Genomic DNA, 6,551 nt, shown 5'->3' with positions numbered 1-6,551 from the left:
TTTAGAGACGGGGTCTCGCTATGTTGCCCAGGCTGTAGTGCAGTGGCTATTCACAGACACAATCCCACTACTGATCAGCACGGGAGTTTTGACCTGCTCCATTTCCGACCTGGGCCGGTTCACCACTCCTTAGGCAACCTGGTGGTCCCCTGCTCCCGGGAGGTCACCATATTGATGCCAAACTTAGTGCGGACACCCGATCGGCATAGCACACTACAGTCCAGAACTCCTGGGCTCAAGCGATCCTCCCACCTCCCGAGTAGCTGGGACTACAGGCACGCGCCACCACGCCCGGCTTAGGACCCAAATTTAAATGGCTCAAAGTTTTCAGACAAAATTAGAAACTGCCCAACCACAGGAAAACAACTTGGCAAAGATTCAAAGTGTAGGCAAAAGCCTGCAGAGAGCAAACAGAGTCCTCATGGGCCCAAGAAGCATCCAGAAAAGGCACTTCAAAGGGGGGAAAGCAGAGCATCAGGAGGGAACAGAGTGCCCAGGCATTTGTGGAAAACACTGCCAAAGGAAAAAGGCCCGGGAGTGCAGCCCCAAGGGAGCTGAAACAGCCTCACGTGGTACATAGGCCCAAGAAGTTGGTGGGAGAAGTTAGTCTACACCAAGCCTTCGTTCATCCAAGAGCATAAGACAGCGGTCTCCTCTTTGCTGAAACCCTTCTCCATGGGCGGGCCCTCCGCCTCCACCCTTGCAAAAGCCCTACCTGAGGTCAGAAACAGACCGAAAGACTTAACCTACACCATTTTGGTTTTAGAAAATGCAAAGCCTAGAGTTAAAAATATGAAGGCTGCTAAACCATTCATACATTCCAGAAAAAAATACCACCGCTTTCATAAAACTCGCTCCCGTGTGGTTCATAGAACACCCAAGGCCAAAAAGAGTCGAAAGTTCAGAAAGGAAAGTTCTCTTAACAGACTAATGCTCGCGAAGAGGGCTCCGTTCTCTGCAGTGAAGAGCCTCATAAATTCTCCTTCAAAAGGGGCTTTTTCATATTTAGGAGACTTAAGTCCTTTTCCAGAAACATTTGCTCCTTCAGAACATTCTATAGAAAACACTAAGGTTAAAAACACCACTGCAGGAAACGCCTTTGAAGAAAACATTCTTATGGGAAATGCACCATCTCTGAAAACACAACCTACAATAATCCTCCTGAGGCAGATTCTGCTGGGACTGCATTCAACTTAGAGCCAACTGTTAAACAAACCAACGAAACACAATTGGAATACAACAACGTGGGCACTGACCTGTCCCCCAAGTCCAAAAACTTCAATTACCCATTGCTCTCGTCCCCAGGTGATCAGATTGAAATTCAGCTAAACCAGCAGCTACGGTCCCCTCATCCTCATTTGTCATGTTATCCGGAGCTTGAAAGTGGGCTGCTCTGAGACCCGTGTGCAATTAGCCTGTGCTAAGCTCATCTCCAGGACAGTCCTCCTGATGAAGCTTCTCAGTGAACAGCAAGAAGAAAAGGTGTCCAAGGCAGAATGGGATACGGACCAGTGGAAAACTGAGAACTATATAAACAAGAGCACGGAAGCCCAGAGTGAACAGAAAGAGCAGAAGTCAAGTGAGTTGAGGACCACACAGAAAGGTGAGACCAGGACTTTCCCATCATTTAGCATGTGTCGGGAAAGTGCCAACACAAGAGAACCTGGGACTCGCAGGCCATAGCTTGTCTTGGCCGTGTAACTTTGGCCATGACAGTGATCTCCCACTTTGCTTATTTAGAGAGTGAAATAGATTATTACACAAGGTAAACTATAGGTCTGGCATGGTGGCTCACACCTGTAATCCCAGCACTTTGGGAGGCCAAGGTGGGTGGATCCCTTGAGATCAGGAGTTTGAGACCTGCTCGGCCAGCAGTGTGAAACCCTGTATCCACAAAAAATAACAAAAATTAGCTGAGGATCACCTGAGCCCAGGGAGGTCGAGTCTATAAGGAACTGTGATCACACCACTATACTCCAGTCTAGGTGACAGAGTGAGACACTGTCTCAAAAAAATAAAAAATAGCCTTTAAGCTACTCATTTGGCATACCAGGGTTTCAAATAGTTAGCTTTCATCCTGTTTTTTTTAAAAAGATTGTTGTTTCTATTTTTTTTTTTTTTTTGTTTTTTCACTATGACCAAGTGGCAGCAACAATAAAAAACTGCTGAAATTCTCCATGTTATTGGATAGCCAAATACTAAATGGCTAGTTTTTTTTTAGCTCACTAAAGAAGTTCCTGGATATGCCTATAACAACAAACTCATCTTGGCAATATCTGTGACTGTAATAGTGATGATTTCAATTATAATTTTCTGTCTCATTGAGGTAAAGACAATAATTAATTCAGGTTTGGCCGGGCGCGGTGGCTCACGCCTGTAATCCCAGCACTTTGGGAGGCCGAGGCGGGTGGATCACGAGGTCAAGAGTTCGAGACCATCCTGGTCAACATGGTGAAACCCCGTCTCTACTAAAAATACAAAAAATTAGCTGGGCATGGTGGCGCATGCCTGTAACCCCAGCTACTCAGGAGGCTGAGGCAGGAGAATTGCCTGAACCCAGGAGGCGGAGGTTGCGGTGAGCCGAGATCGCGCCATTGCACTCCAGCCTGGGTAACAAGAGCGAAACTCCGTCTCAAAAAAAAAAAATAATAATTAATTCAGGTTTTCAGAATGTAATCCTGTCTTTGTGTAGATTCAGAGCCCACAAACTGAAAATCAAAGCCACTTTCCCACCTACTACTCCTTGACATTCTTCTTTAGTCGTTTAAGTCTGAGGTATGCTTTGTTCTTCGACTGCAGTGTGTCTTCCAGAATTTTTAAAGGGCCCTCACTTCCAGGAGATCTCTGTGAACTGAAACCAAGTTAATCCCACTAGGCTGTTTTAAGAAGTTAAGTTGATAAATTAGCAAAATTTCTCCCGCCCAAAACCATGTCAGCAATTGAGTGTACTCACCAACTTGTCCTTTCTCTGCCACTAATTTATTTCCTTGAAATGATGAATGATTATGTCTCATCATTTCAGCATTTCAAGAAAACAAATTAGCATTTCAAGGAAATGCTGAAATGATGAGAGACATATAATCTCCACCCTCACGGAGCTGCCATCACCCTGGAGAGGAAGGACAAGCCAAAAGGGAGAAGTCTCGTCTTGTAGACTTACTAGACTCACTTAGTGTCTTCCTTCTCCAGTGTGTAGGGCGTTGTCTAAATAGGTCCAGTTAAAGGACTACAGGGTAGCCATCTTTTTAAAAAGTAGTTGGCCACTTATTTAAGTTCACAGGGGAGGGGGAATGTCTCCCCTCCAGCCCTCCTGAGCTCAGGCCCTCTGTGAGATGTGTCACCATTTCTCGGACACCATATGAGACATTCCTCCTCGGATTAGAGATGCTCAATCTGCATTACAGATCTAAAGCCTACATCTGGCTACTCTGGGGTGAGTCCTGTTTATAGCACCCATTCCCAGAGCTTGCCTCTGTTTGCCTTTTGTTCGATTACATGATGTGTTACTTTTCCCAACAGGCCAGTGCTAGCATATTGGAAGAGTGAGATAATAAGCTGGCAACCTTGACGCTGTGCTGCCAATCCAACTTTATTTCCCTCACTCACCATTTCTATTATTGTGGCAGCCCTCCATTCCAGCCAGAGCAGCCCCTCACCATACCCTGGTCACACCATGCCCGTTTCTGCTTTCATCTGTGCCTTTGTCCATCTAAAATGCCCTTATTTCACTCTGCCTGAGGGAATCCTATGAATCTCTCAAAAGCCATCTCAAGTTCATCTTTCTTCTTGACACCTTCCCTGAATACTTCAGCCCTTCTGAGCCTACTCCCTTTGTGAGATTTGTCACCATTTCCTGGACACCATATGAGAGACTTTGGAGGCTGAAGTGTGAGGATTGCTTGAGCCTGGGAAGTTGAGGATGCAGTGAGTTTTGGTCATACCACTGCACTCTTGCCTGGGCAACAGAACAAGAAAGACCGTGTCTCAAAAACAGCTACCACCAAAAACTGTCTGTGATTTGAATAGGATTACGTTAAATTTGCAGATAAATTTGAGAATTAACATCGGTACAACATTCTAGGAATGTGATATCTCTTGTCATGTATTCATTTTTTTTAATGTCTTTCAGAAGAATTTTAGTGTTTCCATTATATCGATCTTTTGTTAGATAAAAGATCTTTGTATTTTTGTTCTTAAATACTTCATACATTTTTACTGCCATTGTAAATGAGATCTTTCTTCCATTTTCTAATTAGTTATTGGTGGTACATAGAAAAAGTATTTGAGATGTGTATGCTGATCTCCTGATTTTGTATATATCCACTGTACTGAATTATCATATTACTTCCATAAAATGTTAGTTGATTCTCTTAGGCTTCTTTGGCTGTCTAACATTTATCATTTCATATGCAAATAATGATAGTTTTGTTTCTTCCTTTCTAATACTTTATTTTCCTTGTCTTTCCTTTCCTTTTCCTTTTCCTTTTCCCTTCTTTCTCAGGGCCTTGTTGTCACCCAGGCTAGAGAGCAGTGGTGTGATCTAGCTCACTGTAACCTCAAACTCATGGACTTGAAGGATCCTCCTGCCTCAGCTTCCTGAGTGGCTGGGACTACAGTCAGGCAGCTAATTTATAAAATTCTTTTTGTAGAGACAAGGTCTTGCTATGTTGCCCAGGCTGGTTTTCCAGGCACTTTAGAGGAAGGACTCGGGTTTCCTTTTTTTCCCTACTTTTAAGAGTTTTTATTAGGAATTATCTGTTGAATTTTATCCAAAACAGCCAATAAAATATATTAAGTGCTAGGTGCATGCAAGACCCTAAGTTAGATACAGTCAGCCCTCTGCATCAGCAGGTCCACATCTTCAGATTCAACTAGATGAGGCTGAATATTTGAAAAAAAAAAAAAAAAATGAAAATACAAATAGAAAGTACAATATTAGGGGAGGGACAGCGGGGGGTGGGGAGTTGGGGAGAGATAGCATGGGGAGAAATGCCAGATATAGGTGAAGGGGAAGAAGGCAGCAAATCACGCTGCCATGTGTGTACCTATGCAACAGTCTTGCATGTTCTTCACATGTAACCCAAAACCTAAAATGCAATTTTAAAAAAAGTACAATATAACAACTGTCACCATCGTACAGTATCCATACATTTTATTAGTGATGACTTAAAGTACATGGGGCCAGGCATGATGGCTCACATTTGTAATCCCAACTCTGGGAGTCCAAGGTAGGAGGATCACTTCACCAGCCTGGGCAGCATAATGCGACCTGGTCTTTACTAAAAATAAAAATTAGCCAGGTATGGTGGTGTGCACCTGTAGTCCCATCTGAGAGGTGTGCACTTGTAGTCCCAGCTGAGAGGCTGGGGTGGGCGGATCACTGGAGCCCAGGAGGTTGAGGCTGCAGGGAGCTATGATCGTGCCACTGCACTCCAGCCTGAGCAACAGAGGGTGATCCTGTCTCTAAATAAATAAATAAAGTATATGGGGGATGTGTGTTGGTTATATGCAAATGCTGCACCATTATATATAAGGGATTGAGCATCCACAGATTCTGGTATGGTGTGGGGGCAGTATTCTAGAACCAATCGCCTGCAAGATATCAAGGATGAGTGTACTGTGGAAGACTCAAAGCACTGTTAAACAGCATACAATTCCCGTCTCCAAAAAGTTCTGTCCTCGGGTGGATGAGACTTATAATGAATAAAAGGAATAAATACAGATTTGGAGACAGCGGTTGTTGTGATGGGTAATCTTAATTGTGTTTTCTTCCAAAACAGATGTATTGTCATAGAAGGGCACCAAAGGAAGATGAAGAAGGATTCTCAAGGTAAATGTTAGTCTGGTGATTTTTTTTTTTTTAATTCAGAGTCTCGCCCTGTCGCCCAGGCTGGAGTGCAAGGGTACAATCTCAGCTCACTGCAACCTCCACCTTCCAGGTTTAAGCGATTCTCCTGCCTCAGCCCCCTGAGTAGCTGGGATTACAGGCACATACCACCATGTGCAGCTAATTTTTTGTATCTTTAGTAGAGGCAGGGTTTCACCATGTTGGCCAGGCTGGTCTTGAACTCCTGACCTCGTGATCCACCCGCCTCGGCCTCTCAAAGTGCTCGGATTACAGGTGTGAGCCACTGCAGCCAGCCAGTCCAGCAATTTTTAAATTATAATTTAAGAAATAGAGGAAAGCTTAGAACTCTGTCCTCGTTTTTCAGGGAAGAAACTACCCAAGACAGGAAGAATACTTACTTACCCTAATGCTTAGCCTGACTCCCCTGAAATTAGCTCCCCAGCCAAAGCTGAGCTGGATGGAACTAACAAGGACACATCTGATGTCCCCAGCCCTTTGGGGAGGTGGGAAGGGACAGGAAGGGGAAAGGTTTTGGTGGTGTTCCTGCTGGTGGTGGCAGGCTAGGGGCCTTCTTGGAGGCTCTGGGGAAGGGGTAGGGAAGGCCACCTGGTGTTGGAGTGAGGGTGCTAGTCTCCTTCAAGACTGATGGAAGGAAGAATATGTGAGTCCTTCCTCTAAAGTGGCAGGAAACACTACTTTCTCT

General features: G+C 44.5%; 1 long non-coding RNA gene across 1 annotated transcript in view; it reads left to right on the top strand.

The window, feature by feature from the left end:
• Positions 1-2,287: 2,287 nt before the first annotated feature.
• Positions 2,288-6,551, top strand: part of LOC108298543 — a 7,383-nt gene continuing 3,119 nt past the window's right edge. The window contains exons 1-2 of the long non-coding RNA XR_005198768.1: positions 2,288-2,326; positions 5,781-5,830. This is a non-coding gene — a long non-coding RNA (uncharacterized LOC108298543). The remainder of the gene's footprint in view (positions 2,327-5,780; positions 5,831-6,551) is intronic.

The sequence above is a fragment of the Cebus imitator genome, unplaced genomic scaffold (assembly GCF_001604975.1).
Source record: "Cebus imitator isolate Cc_AM_T3 unplaced genomic scaffold, Cebus_imitator-1.0 Scaffold990, whole genome shotgun sequence".
NCBI lineage: Eukaryota > Metazoa > Chordata > Mammalia > Primates > Cebidae > Cebus > Cebus imitator.
This window is presented reverse-complemented; position numbering and strand designations above follow the sequence as displayed.